General features: G+C 41.2%; 1 protein-coding gene and 1 pseudogene across 7 annotated transcripts in view; both read right to left on the reverse strand.

Moving 5' to 3' along the window:
- TRIM69 (tripartite motif containing 69) overlaps positions 1–5532 on the reverse strand; it is a 49090-nt gene extending 43558 nt beyond the window's left edge. For 2 of the 6 annotated variants that reach the window (XM_082735311.1, XM_082735308.1), the window contains exon 1: positions 4882–5443. The gene's annotated coding sequence lies outside the window, so the exon portion shown is untranslated. Of the gene's footprint in view, positions 1–4881; positions 5445–5470 lie in introns of those variants that run through there. The other 4 variants (XM_082735309.1, XM_082735307.1, XM_082735306.1 and 1 more) reach the window with 3 other exon arrangements.
- LOC309866603 (E3 ubiquitin-protein ligase RNF4 pseudogene) lies at positions 447–1760 on the reverse strand (annotated as a pseudogene). Its single transcript has 2 exons — positions 1219–1760; positions 447–474 (listed from the first exon to the last, which is right to left on the reverse strand). The product of its transcript is annotated as an E3 ubiquitin-protein ligase RNF4 pseudogene (transcript).
- Positions 5533–14877: the final 9345 nt, after the last annotated feature.

The raw sequence follows: 14877 nt of genomic DNA on the forward strand, positions 1-14877 counted from the left end.
ATCTCCTCTCTGGCCTGACAGGTCAGAGAGCACAGAACAACAACTGTAGATTCCCACATGCCTAGGCAACTCCTCAGACTAGCTCAAAGGCCAGTAGGAGTCTAGGGGACATGGTACCTGCCCTTATACCCACCTGAACCCTGCTGACTGGAGATGATGTCAGAAGGATTGACTAACTTCCTTCTACTCCAGTGGAATCAGGAAATCCAGAGAAACCCAGAGACAGCACCCTGCCTGGTCCTTTGATTAAAATAAAGTTTCCATTGTTCTAAATAAGACCTCATATATGGTTGCTTAAATAAGAATAACGTTTATTTATCTCTCAAGTAAAAGTCCAAATTTGTATGGTGGCTCTGACTTGCAAAGTTGTCAATCTTCCTGGTTCCTTCCATCCACTTGCTCCACTATCTCTATCATGTTGCCCTTGTTTATGTGAGCCAAAATGCTCATGTGTTGTCATTTAAAAATTTATTCCTATGAGAAAAAAAGGAAAAATCGCTTTGAGAACAACCACTAGTCTCTGGCACACTGTGACAACTAAAGTCCAGCCCTAAAGTAGGAAACTAAAGGAACCAAAAAGCAGTCTCACAGTGTGTGAGAAATAAAAGAATTTTTTATATACTCCAGAGAACAATTTTTTAAAAGCAGCTTTTTCTTTTTTTTCTTTTTAAAGATTTTATTTATTTATTTGGCAGACAGAGATCACAAGTAGGCAGAGAGGCAGGCAGAGAGAGAGAGGGAAGCAGGCTCCCCAACGGAGCAGAGAGCCGGATGCGGGGCTCAACCCCAGGCCCCTGTGAATCATGACCTGAGCCGAAGGCAGAGGCTTTAACCCACTGAGCCACCCAGGTGCCCCTAAAACAGCCTTTTCAAGTCCAGTATACTGCATGCCAGCAACCCATAGTTTCTGCCTGAGGCATGTTTCCATGCTAAGGGTTCTATCTGTCCTGAATGACACAGCACAACTCATATATAAATGCAGTGGCACTGATAGCAGTTGAGTTTTTTCAAACAAACTGGGCTATTTTGATTATATATATATTTTTTAATTTATTTATCAGAGAGAGAGAGAGGGGGAGAGAGCGAGCACAGGCAGACAGAATGGCAGACAGAGGCAGAGGGAGAAGCAGGCTCCCCGCTGAGCTAGGAGCCTGATGTGGGACTCCATCCCAGGACGCTGGGATCATGACCTGAGCCGAAGGCAGCTGCTTAACCAACTGAGCCACCCAGGCGTCCCTATTTTGATTATATTTAAGGGAAGTGCAGAGGCACTGACTGCAGAAGATGTGGCCACATTCTGTACAGTAAGTGTGTCACCTACTCAATTCAATCTCACAGTACCCATCCATACAAATTCAACACTGGATATAACCAGGTAGTACTTAAAGTTTCTTGCAGGGATTGTGGCAGGTACTGTTGGTCACATACACATCACTGTTTCTCACCAACTCCTCCTTATCACTGTTCACCACAAAGCTGCCAATTTGACCTTGGAGTCACAATGTGTTTCCCCCTGGCCACCTCCTTTCTTCAGTAATCACAACAGAGTCGTGGCAAGGTCAATCAAAGTAGGTCCTACGGATTCACAGGTGAGGTCAGCTATTTCATCACTTTTCCTGAGATCTATCAGTTCTGCTTCTAAGACCATCTCAGGAATTGGGCCTCCTTCCACAGCTATAAGGAATTCTTGGGTTTGTCTGGAATTCACCATGCTACCATAGCACATTCTTGTATTCATTGATGCTTCTTGGATCCAGTCTTCAGAGAAGTAAGTGAGCTGTGCCAAAGTTTACAGTGAATGTTAAAGTCTCCAGTGTCTCAGACCTGTTGGTCAGTTACTCTCTAACTAAATTCTACCTAAGAATTTAGAGCCCAGAGTTTCTGGCATATTTGAACTCTGATTCTAGTTCCTCCTGTCTCCACTTCCACAACTGCTGTGTTCCCACGTGTGTGGGTGGGTACAGGTTTATGACTTTTAAGAAAACTCAATCTGGATTTTTAACTGAAAAAAAAGAAAAATTAAGTTTTGGTAATATCTAAAGTAAGACTGATCAGTAAAAAAGACTGATAAGTAAAAAAAAAAATTGATAGATATCCGAAGGAAAAACATGTGTACTCAAAATATTTTGATAGTAATGCACTTAAACAAAGTTTAAACTTCTGTCTTTCCACGTTCTATGTCCTGATGGCAGTGGAAAGGAGAAGCCCAAAGGGCACTTACATGAAGAAAAGCACAAAGTCACTGTGCCAGGACACCTAAGTGGTGCATTCGACTAAGCATTTCAGCTCAGATCATGGTCTGGGGTCGTGGCTTTGAGCCCCATGCTCGGTGTGGAATGGGCTTGGGACCGTCTCTCCCTCTCCTTTTGCCCCCCCCCCCAATTCATTTTCTCTCTCTCTCTCTCTCTCTCTCTCTCAAATGATAGGTAAAGAAATCTTAAAAAGAAAAAATCACTTCATACCAAGAAAGGGTCACTACTTCATCCAAGATCCAGTGTGAGGATCTCAAGGAAACCTTTTTTTTTTTTTTTAAGAGAGTGAGAGAAGCAGGAGGAGGAGCAGAGAGAAAGGTTGAGAGAGTATCTTAAGCAGACTCTACACCCAGCACAGAGCCTGACTCCTGACTGGGGACTCAATCTCAAAAACCCGGAGATCTTGATCTGAGCCAAAATCAAGAGGGCCCCTTAACTGACTAAGCCACCCAGGCACCTTGAAAACACTTATTTTTTACAAAGTAAAAATGAAGAGACCAAAAAGTTCTTTGCACCTTTGGGTTTCTAATAGCAAATAAGAAATGACCCATTTAGTCCATGCGGAGGTTCATCTTGCCCAGCACTCCTTTTCTAACAGCTATCAAGAGGAATTTTCTTGAAAAGTTTTATCCCATATTCTGTTTTATAAAAGAGGGGATGGAGTTCAAGCATTTGCCATAAAGAGATTTGGTTTGGGTCTAGGCTCTGTGACTTTGGGCAAATGGTGTAAATAGTTATAGTTCTCAAAACTTCAGCATGTAAGTCTTTTCTAAAAATTATTTTGTAATTTAAAAAATAATGCACCTTCAGTCATCATTAGGGAAATGCCAATTAAAGCCATAATGAGATACAATTTCACACCCCCTGGGATGACTATAATTTAAAAAATAGATAGAGGCGCCTGGGTGGCTCAGTGGGTTAAAGCCTCTGCCTTTGGCTCAGGTCATGATCCCAGGGTCCTGGGATAGAGCCCCACATCTGGCTCTCTGCTCCTCACGGAGCCTGCTTTCCCCTCCCCCTCTGCCTGCCTCTCTGCCTACTTGTGATCTCTCTTTGTCAAATAAATAAAATCTTTGGGGGGAAAATTATCTTTAAAAAATAGATAATATAAAGTGTTGGTGAGGATGCAGAAAAATTGGTATTCTGATATAGTGCTGGTAGGACTGTAAAATGGTGCAGCAGCTTTGGGAAACAGTCTGTCAGTTCCTCAAAATGTTAAATATAGAGTTACCATATTGATGAAGTTCTAGAACCTAGGTGAGGTTCGGTGGGCTGAGGTCCGGAGCCAATGACCAAGAAAGAATTCTTGAGACATCTTTGGTGCAAAATGGGGGTTTATTAAAGCACGGGGACAGGACCCGTGGGCAGGAAGAGCTGCTGCCCTGGGTTGTGAAGGATGGCAGGCTACGTACCCAGTGGTTGGGGGAAGGTGAGGGAAAGAGAGGTTTCAACGGAGCTTTCATATGCTAAAGAGGGCCTACAAGGTGCCGGGGATACCGGAGGCCTTGCAGCTTGATCAGTGTTGTCTTTTGGCAAGCCAGTAAGATCAAGATAATTGAGGGCCGCCTGGGTGGTTCAGTGGGTTAAAGCCTTTGCCTTTGTCTCAAGTCATGATCCCAGGGTCCTGGGATTGAGCCTCGCATAGGGCTCTCTGCTCAGCAGGGAGCCTGCTTCTTTCCCTCTCTCTGCCTGCCTCTCTGCCTACTTGTGATCTCTGTCAAATAAATAAAAAAATCTTAAAAAAAAAAAAAAAAAGATCAAGATAGTTGGGAGATTCCTGTCTTGCAGGATTGTGATCTCTGCAAGTTAACTATGTTTCTTGTTTATGGCGGTCAGGGGTGCCTGAGGTGGAGAGGGGGTGCAAGGTGCCAGCTTTTGCTTTGTCCTCAGTCAGCTCCCTCATCAATATGACCCAGCAACTCCACTCTTAGGTGTATACCCAAGAGAATTGAAAACATCTGTCCAATCTGAAAACTTGTACGTGAATGTTGATAACAATATTAATAGCAAAAAAGTGGAAACAACCCAAATGCCCATTACTGAATGGGTAAACAAAATGTTGTGTATCAATACAATGGAATTTTATTCAGCAGTAAAAAAGAATAAAGTACAGATACTTGCTATAATATGGATGATCTTTGAAAACATCGTATTAGGTAGTAGAATCCAATCACGAAAGACCATAAACTGTATGATTCCATTAATATGAAATGTCAAGAACAGGCAAATCCATAGCAACAGAAAGATGCGTTGTTCCTTAGGCCTGCGGTATTGAGGAGAAATAGGAAGTGACTGCTAATGGGTACAGGGTTTCTTTTTGGAGAATGAAAATGTTCTAAAATTGAGGTGATGTTTGCACAACTCTGAATATACTAAAGCCCACTGAATTGTATTGTTTAAATAGATGAATTGTATGGTTTGTGAATTACATCTCAATAAAGCTTTTACCAAGACAAAGCACATAAGCTGCCATAGAAATGTTACACAAAACAATGTGACATAATCTGAATTCAGACATAGGCCCTAGAACCTGGTGGGGAAGCGTGGGATCCTACAGGAAAATGGAGAGGAGGGCACTTTCACGAAGGCATAGTGCCTAGGGCTCCACTGGAAGCGCCAAGCTACTTACGGAAGCAGTTCTTTTAGACACCCCCAGACACCTGCTTTTTTGCCAGAGCACCGCCCTCCAGTATTTGTCTTCTTTGACCGTCCTACTCCTTCTTCGCGCTGTGCCCAGAGAAACAGAACCTTCAGGTCGAGGCTGAGCTACCCCAAAAAGCAGCACCCGTCTCGGACGCCATCAGTGACTGCGCTGTTTTGTCCTGATCAGCCCAGTCCTGCCCAGAGAACTCTCCAGCGAGAATGCGCTGGAAGCGTGCGTTCCCGCGGCGCTCCACTTCCTGACCTCTCAGCTGCTTCCTTGTAGGATCTGGACAGAGCCTCAGCGAGCCAAACCCAGTTGCCTGGCCACATTGGGCCCGGAAGAAGGATAGATTTGCCACAGGGCCAGGGAGAGCCTGCGGATAGAGAGAAGCGGAGGGAGGGGGCGGCATGGGACAAGACCTCACCGTGAACTCGCTCAGGCTGGCGGCAGCGCTCAACGGAAAATAGCCAAAGTCATGAAGCGAGGGGGTCGCAGTGCAAGTTATCGTCGGGACCGCGGAAAGCACTGGGGGGTTCCCTCCTTTTAACCCAGCTATTTTAGTTTCTCAACTGACCAATCAAAAAACCCGAGTCCGTGGTGACTTGTCACCAGTCTCTGCGCTGAAAGCCATGTTCTAGGTTAGAAAAGGGGAGTTCCCCGTCCTTTGTTTCCTCTTTCTGCAGGCTTCTGCTTTCTGAGAAAGAGGAGGCACCGGTTTGTTTATTCTTTCCCCTGATTATTAGCTCAGCAACTCTCTACTCTCTAGAAAAGTGGTTCTCATTCAATTGGGGCAGTGTGCCTTTCTAAAAGCTTTGGAAATTAACACGGCTATTTTTAGTTGCTCCAACTGGCATAGGGGCTGAGGGTCAGGGGCCCCAGCTTCTCCCCACCACACACGCATATTCATTCATTCTCTCTTTCTCTCTCAATGTATGGAAACCTGCTTATAATCTGGTCTTTACAATCACATGTAAAAATATGTTTTATTTTTCAATTATTTTATTTCTTGAATATGTATTAACTATTTATTTTTTTTTTTAAGATTTTATTTATCTGTTTGACAAAGATCACAAATAGGCAGAGAGACAGGCAGAGAGAAAGAGGGGGAAGCAGGCTCTCTGCTGAGCAGAGAGCCCGATGTGGGGCTCAATCCTAGGACCCTGGGATCATGACCTGAGCTGAAGGCAGAGGCTTTAACCCACTGAGCCACCCAGGAGCCCCTGTATTAACTATTTAGTATGCCAGGACTGTTACCAAAGTGGGCCCACTCCTCCATGACTTATGGACAGAGACTACACCAAATGGAGTTGCCTCAGGGGCAACTTTATTTGTACAGACAGGGAGATCATGGGGAATCATTTTCACAGCTGCTATCCCAGAGCAAAGGAAAGCAGGCTCCTTTTATTAACATTTGGGATATTCAGAAGGGGATTTTAACATTACAATGAGGTTGCCTTAACTGCCACACTTTCTGAATCATCTAGGCAGGCACCTTCCTCAAATATTTCTTTTTCTGTTCCAGCAGTTTGTTAGTTTGTTTCTAAAAGGTAAGATTGATAGCTAGACAGAAGCTTCTAAAATCTAGTTCCTACAAGGTAGGCTGGCTAAGCAGAATCCTCTACTTGAGATTTTCTGAGATCAGGGGTCAGGCAGGTAATAGGACCATATAACTGAATTCTCCAGGAATACAACTATCAGACAACTAAAAGGAAGATGTGTTTTCGGTTTGTTTTTTGTATTTGGAATTTTTTCCTAGAGATATTCACTGTTTAGGAGGAGCACACCACAGCCAGCAATACTATATCTGATTCTGAACCATCAATATAGTGCCACTGTGTCTTCAGTGGTCATGGCTTACAGAGATCCTAGGCCAGTTGCAAGCATCTGGTACTCCTTCCATGAGCCTCTGAAGCCAGGCCAGAGCATTCACGTACTAAATTGCTTAGCCTTCACAATCAAATTAGTAAAGGGGTACCATTAAAGAATTGTAATAAGGATGTGTTGGAGAAAATGGGGTGGGAGGGTTGGATTTGATTGGAGCTAAAACTTCTGATCTACAGTGGAGTCCTAGGGCCTGTGTCCATCTCAGTCTGTCAAGCCTGAGCTTGAGAACTGACTCCCCGCCCTAAAAATCTAGCAGAGAAGGCTCCCATATACATGTGACCCACTTACTGTGCCATCACCAGGTGGTGGCAGAAAACTTCATTTTACAGGTAAGAAAACTGAGGCTGGGAAAAATTAAGAGGTTTGAAAGAGGATGAACTGTGACAGAGGCAGGACCAGAAGCTCCTGAGAATGCAGTTTGTATATTCTCTAATCAAGATCATTCCCAGAGGGGCGCCTGGGTGGCTCAGTGGCTCAGGTCATGTTCTCAGTGTCCTGGGATCAAGCCCCGCATCGCATCATCGGGCTCTCTGCTCAGCAGGGAGCCTGCTTCCCTTCCTCTCTCTCTCTCTGCCTACTTGTGATCTCTCTCTCTCTGTCAAATAAATAAATAAAATCTTAAAAAAAAAAAAAAAAAAAGATCATTCCCAGAAATCCTGAGGATACCAGAAGAGAGCAGGCTTCCCTTTGGGGAACTGTCCAGAATGAGTGAGGACTTTTACCTGAAGTCTTTCATGAAAAGGAGTGGAAGCATGGATTGTTTTTTTCCACCAGTTAAGTGCTTAAAAGTTTTCCCTTTTATCCCTTTGCTGTGGTTTAGGTCATTTTTTTTTTTTTTTATAATCATATATTTTTATCCCCAGGGGTACAGGTCTGTGAATCGCCAGGTTTACACACTTCACAGCACTCACCAAAGCACATATCCTCCCCAATGTCCATAATCCCACCCCCCTTCTCCCAACCCCCCTCCCCCCAGCAACCCTCAGTTTGTTTTGTGAGATTAAGAGTCACTTATGGTTTGTCTCCCTCCCAATCCCATCTTGTTTAGGTCATTTTTACTTGATCTAGGAAGTTATGAAAATAAATAACGCTGCAAGTAAAAGCAGTTGCCCGGAGCTGTACATTTTACAGAGCTCTTCTTACCATCTCCTTCTCAGAATAACGCTTGAACAGTGTCTGGCATGGTGTAGATGCTCCATATTTATTGAAAAAATGATTAAGTGAATAAACTGTGTGGAATTAGGATTCAAACTTAGGTCTGAGCTCAGTGGCATCTACGCTTTAATGCTAGCCCCTAGAAATTTAGAACTTTTAATGGAAGTTAGGGACTGCATGTGTTGTGGACCCTGCAGAGGAAGTTAACAGGAAACTCTCAGTAGCACACTGATGCCCCACCCAGACTCTGTGAGTCCATATCCAGCTTTTTCATATTTTGCTGCTAACAACTAGCACCTGCACATTACCCCCCTGCCCTGCAGGTTACCCTAAGGCACTGGAGTGAGCTGGTAATACCTGGGAATTTCATGTTCATCCCACAACACACTCTGCAACATATAGCCAAAAACAAGCCCATATGAGGTGCCAAAGCCCAGCTCCTTTGCTCCAGGGCAGAACTAACTTTGAGGGGTATTCCTGTAGAGCTCCCCTGGGACCAGGCTGAGTGTGTGACTTCTGAAATCACCCCTTCACTTGGCTTCTTCCCATTCCCTCTCCTTCTCTCCCCCACCCCCAAGCCCTTATTGGTTTCTCCTTGAATACCTGTTTTTTATAAGTCATATACATCCAGATTCTGGCATTGGGGACTGCTTCTGCAGGAGCTCAACCTAACAGGCTCCCTGAGTCTTCAGATGATGAAAATGACATGCATGTTTCTAGACAGTCAGGATGCCTAGAAAACCCCTTCAAATAGTACTATGGCCTTGTGTGGCAGCAAGAGTGCTCTCTGTTTTTTCTAATGAAGACAGTAAAAAGAGGAAGTGGCCCATGGGGGTTGGGAAGCCTTACATACATTACCACGGTCTTCACTTAGGCCTGTGTGCTATAAAGACAGAAATGTCTTCTTTGTGTCAGAGACTTTTTAATCATAGTAAGTGCTTGATACATGACTAAATTTTTTTTTCCCATTTCTATTTACCAGGTTTTCTTTTCCCCCTAAGGTTTACCTTCTTTCTTTTGCTCTCCAAAGTATCAGAAATTTTTTTTTAGGATTTTATTTATTTATTTATTTATTTGACAGACAGAGAGATCACAAGTAGGCAAAGAGGCAGGCAGACAGAGAGAGGAGAAGCAGGCTTCCCACTGAGCAGAGAGCCCAACTCGGGGCTCGATCCCAGGACCCCGAGATCATGACCTGAGCCCAAGGCAGAGGCTTTAACCCACTGGGCCACCCAGGTGCCCCCAGAATTGTTTTTAATGCATGAATTTTCCAATCAAACTGCTCAGATATCTAGGACCCAGTTAGTTAGTCTTTGGCTAGTCTTTGATTTTTTTCTAAAAGGCTAGAGTCCAAGGAGACAATTTCCCCATAAAGCTGGGCTGGTGTGCCAGCTCAGAGGTGTGTATCAGCTGCTGTCTAGGTTTGCCTGTAAACTGTGTCCTCTCTGTGTCCCAGAACAGGGATACCAGTAAAAACGGGGACCCACTGTGGCCCTCATTCAGGAATGAGTTCAAATATTTCAAAAGAATGACCACATACTCCTCAGTAGAAGGTAAACAGAATTTGGTGATTATGGTTAGGAAGACATGGGTCTCTATTCCCGAGAAGAATCTACTTTTTTAAAAAAAAAAAAAGATTTTATTTATTTATTTGAGAGAGAGAGAGAGATCACAAGTAGGCAGAGAGGCAGGCGGAGAGAGAGGGGTGGGGGAAGCAGGCTCCCTGCTGAGCAGAGAGCCTGATTCGGGGCTCGATTCCAGGACCCTGGGATCATGACCTGAGCTGAAGGCAGAGGCTTAACCCACTGAGCCACCCAGGTGCCCCGAGAAGAATCCACTTTTTAAAAGACATTTAATTTGATTAAATTTAATTAATTTGATTAATTTAGTGCTCAGAGCCCTCAAGGAACATCCATAAGAAACTCATTTTCTTGCTGAAAGTCTGGATGAGGTCTTAAAATTTTTTGAGCAACCAGAATTAGCAAAGAAAGTGGACATGATTAGGATAGTTGGGAGGCAGTTCTGTTTATAAGGAAGCCGTGAACAAGCCAGGCCATCTTAGACTATTTGTGACAAGGATTATGCAGAATTTGAAAGTGATACTTTTTTTTCCAGAAATTGATTTGGAGAAATAAAAACTTCTCCCAGGTGTTCTTTCTAATGTCCAGAAGGAAGAAGGAATTAAATACAAATTTGAAGTATATGAGAAGAACGATGAATGTGAAGGTATTCTCTGATTTATTTCAAGTTGTTTCCCCTCCCCTCCAAACAATTGTATATTTTAATATTAGAAAAAAAGAGTTTTGTTGACTTTAGTTCAATGGTTAATTATTTCTAAGCAATGAGTATTTATTACTTAATCTTAATTAGACTATAGTAAAGATCAATCTTATTTAGACCATATCAGATACCATTTGAGAAACATTTTTGCTGTAACAGAATGATGCCCACCAAGGGCCAGCACGTGCCTAGGATAATATATCTACCAAGAGCCAAAGTGAGAAAGTCCCCTGATAGCATGAGTTGAAATCAGAACCTATAGAGATAGGACAAGAGAGATTTGTTCAGGGGCACCTGGGTGGCTCAGTGGGTTAAGCCACTGCCTTCGGCTCGGGTCATGATCTCGGGGTCCTGGGATCGAGTCCCGCATCGGGCTCTCTGCTCCACAGGGAGCCTGCTTCCTCCTCTCTCTCTCTGCCTGCCTCTCTGCCTACTTGTGATCTCTCTCTGTCAAATAAAAAAATAAAAAATCTTTAAAAAAAAAAAAAAGAGAGATTTGTTCAAAGGTCAAAAATGGATTATAAACAGAAGAGTTAGAACTCAGATACTAAAAGAAAATTAGATAAAAGTAGGGATTATGAATTTTTTATGCCATATCACACTTCTGAAAAGAAGTTCTGTTCGTTCAGACAGGGAATCAGTAAGTTGAGAACTCCGGTATATTCCATAGGGATAGTAAAGAGGTCAGTAGGACACTATCTTTGTGAAGGTTAAAAGAGAAGGCTGAGACCTCTAAAAACTGTTTCTGATCTTCAGTGAAATTCCATGGGATGTTCCAATGACAGCAGATGAATAGGCTGTTCTTTACAAAAAAGAAGAATCTAATAACAAGCATATGGCTAAAGTTAGAAGTTGAAAAGGCAATGAACTAAAAATAGATAATGCTAGAAACCAAAATTATGAAGTTGGAAACGAAACTAAATTTCACTGAATTAAAAAATGAAAATTAAAAAGAAAAAAAAGCCTAGACTACAGGGAGAGATAATGCTATGTTTGCCCCTAAAACCTTAATGGCCATATCACAGACAAAATATTTATTTTATTAAGGAAAGACCTTGAATTTTTCCTCAAGAACTTAGGGTATAAAATAAAGTAAAAAAACAAAGCAAAGCAATTAGATTAGATTGGCTGTAGCTTAATCGTTTGTCTTCTCTGTGGAAGCCTGGTTACCTGTTTGTGATTAGGTGTTCTTAAATTTAATTTTCTCAGATTTGAGTGCATTGACTCTGGCTTCGGTTTCTGTTTACTTGCATATACCACCAAAGCATTAGAACCTCAGTCTCACGGCCTTTTGCTTTATTATTTCAGCAAGTGTATTGTTCTCATGTACAGTGATATTTTTCAAGTAATTAGTCACTGTGAATTATATTACATTGAATGTTATTATTCTATGCCAAAGTTAAAATGAATGTAATGCTGGAAAATTGGGGGAGGAAATCATGTGTATTTTAAACTGAATCCTTAAAATAAAATGTACATAAAATGTTAAAAATAATAATAATAAAGTAAAAAGCAACAGCTCAAAGATATTGGGAGAGTGGTTGTACACAAACACTAGAAAAGACAACATTTGCCAGTGCCTGTATTGTTTCCATGTATACCATGTTTTCATTAGGAAAAAAAAAATGTTTTTCTAATGTTTTCATTAGAGTGAAAAAAAAGTGAGATGTAACAATTATTATTTAATAAAATTTTTAAATAAACATAATAATAATACCAGTGACCATTTCTTATATTTTATTTCTTCTGACATATAATCAAAATATAATCTGAAAAACTGGACATTAAACAAAATAATACTTTCCAAAGCCATGTTCTTGGGAATATGTACACTCAGTGCAATGCTGCTTGCCAGACTGCCTGCCTGTCTTCCTTTCTCCCTTCCCCAGCTCCCCCCACTCTACCCCCCCCCCCGCCTCCTTCCCTCCTTCTCTTTCTTTCCTCCCTCCCTTCTCTCTCTCTTTTCCTTTCCATCCCTTCAATCCTTCCTTCTTCCTTCCCTTCCTCCCTTCCTTCCCTTCTTCATTCTGGTATAATTAACATACAGTGTTGTATTAGTTTCAGGTGTACAGTATAGGTGATTCAGCAATTCTCAGTGCTCATCAAGATATGTGTACTCTTAATCCCCTTCACCTATTGTACTCCTCTTCCCACCTACCTCCCCTCCAGTAACCACTGGTTTTTTCTCTATGGTTAAGAGTCTGGTTTTGTCGTTGTTGATGTTTGGTTTGTCTTTTCTTTTTCTTTGTTCATTTGTTTTGTTTCTTAAATTCCATATATGAGCGAAATCGTATTTTTTTTCCTCTGGCTGACTTTGTTCCATTAGTTAGCATTATACCCTCTAGATCCATCATGTAATTCAAATGGAAAGATTTCATTCTGTTTTATGGCTAGGTAGTATTCTATTATATATGTGTGTATACATACACACATACACACACACACACACACACACACACGACATCTTCTTTATCTATTCATCCATTATGAATACTTGGGCTACTTCCATAATTTGGCTACTGTAAATAATGCTGCAGTAAACATGGGGGTGCATGTATTCCTCTGAATTAGTGTTTTTGTATTCTTTGGAAATACCCAGTGGTGAATTAATGCATCATATGATAATTCTATTTTTAACTCCATAGTGTTTTCCACAGGTGTTGCGTCAGTTTGTGTTCCCACCAAAAATGAACAAGTGTTCTTTTTCTCCATATCCTCTCCAACACCATTGTTTCTTGTGTGTGTGGTTTTTTTTTTTTTAGATTTTATTTATTTATTCGACATAGAGAGAGATCACAAGTAGACAGAGAGGCAGGCAGAGAGAGAGAAGGAAGCAGACTCCCTGCCAAGCAGAGAGCCTGATGTGGGGCTCGATCCCAGGACTCTGAGATCATGACCTGAGCTGAAAGCAGAGGCTTAACCCACTGAGCCACCCAGATGCCCCTCTTGTGTTTTTTATTTTAGCCATTCTGTCAGGTGTAAGGTGATATCTCATTGTGGCATTTCCCTGAGGACGAGTGATGTTGATCATCTTTTCATGTATCTGTTGGCCATCTATATGTCTTCTTTGGAGAAATGTCTGTTCATGTCTTCTGCCCATTTTAATCAGATTATTTGTTTTTGAGTGTGTTGAGTTTTATAGTTCTTTACTTATTTTGGATCTAATCCTTTACCAAATGTATGATTTGCAAATATCTTATCCCATTCAATAGGCTGTCTTTTAGTTTTGTTGGTTGTTTCCTTTGCTGTGCAGAAGCTTTTTATTTTTATATAGTCCTAATAGTTTATTTTTGCTTCTGTTTCCCTTGCCTCAGGAGAAGTATCTAGAAAGATGTTATGGCTGATGTCAGAGAAATTACTGCCTGTGTTCCCTTCTAGGATTTTTATGGTTTAAGGTCTCACATTTAGGTCCTTAATCCATTTTGAGTTTATTTTTGTGTATGGTGTCAGAAAGTGGTCCAGTTGCATTCTTTTCATGTAGCTGTCCAATTTTGCCAACACTGTTTGTTAAAGAGACTCTTTTTCCCATTCCATATTCTTGCCTTCTTTGTTGTAGATTAATTTACCATATAATCATGGGTTTATTTCGGGGCTCTTTATTCAGTTCCATTGAAATATGTTCCTATTTTTGTGCCAGTACTGTACTATTTTGATTACTATAGATATACTACAAAGCTATAGTATATTTTGAAATCTAGGACTGTGATTTTATTCTTCTTTCTCCAGATTGCTTTGGCTATTCAGAGTCTTTTGTGGCTCCATACAAATTTTAGGACTGTTCATTCTAGTTCTATGAAAAATGCTGTTGACATTTTGATGGGGAATATCATAAATTAGTAGATTGCTTTAGAAAGTGTAGACATTGTAACAATATTTGCTTTCCCAATCCATGAGCAGAGACTATCTTTCCATGTATTTGTGTCATCTTCAGTTTCAACAGTGACCATTTAAAAAACATATAACAGGGGCACCTGGGTGACTCAGTCAGTTAAGCGGCTACCTTCCACTCAGGTCATGATCCCAGTGTCCTGGGATGGTGCCCTATGGGCTCCCTGCTAAGCAGGAACCTGCTTCTCCCTCTCCCTCTGCCTGCTGCCTCCCCGCTTGTGCTCTCTCTCTCTGTCAAATAAATAAATAAAATATTTTAAATTAATTTTAAATTAAATTAGAATTTAATTTAAAATTAATTAATTAATTAACTAGTTAATTAAAAAGCAGTGCATGGCTGGTTCACTTGGTGGAGCATGAAACTCTTGATCTCAGGGTAGTGGGTTGGAGCCCCATGCTGGGTGTAGAGATTACTTAAAAGTAAAATCTTTTAAAAATTTAAAATAAAATACAAATAAAACAAAAAATGAAAATATCTTGAAAAGCTAACCATGCCAGATTGAACACTGATGAGTGATCATCTCTGGCTGGGGAGGCAAACAAGGTATTTTTTTCTTTCTGCCTATGTAACTACCTTATTTTTTAAAAGAATGAACTATACCCAAAAATAAAAGATGTAAAAATTCAAATCATATAGAAGTATGCAGAGTAATTTATTTATTTATTTATTTTATGATTTTTTATTTTTTATAAACATATATTTTTATTCCCAGGGGTACAGGTCTGTGAATCACCAGGTTTACACACTTCACAGCACTCACTAAAGCACATACC

Source organism: Mustela nivalis (genome assembly GCF_964662115.1).
Source record: "Mustela nivalis genome assembly, chromosome: 6".
Classification (NCBI taxonomy): Eukaryota; Metazoa; Chordata; class Mammalia; order Carnivora; family Mustelidae; genus Mustela; species Mustela nivalis.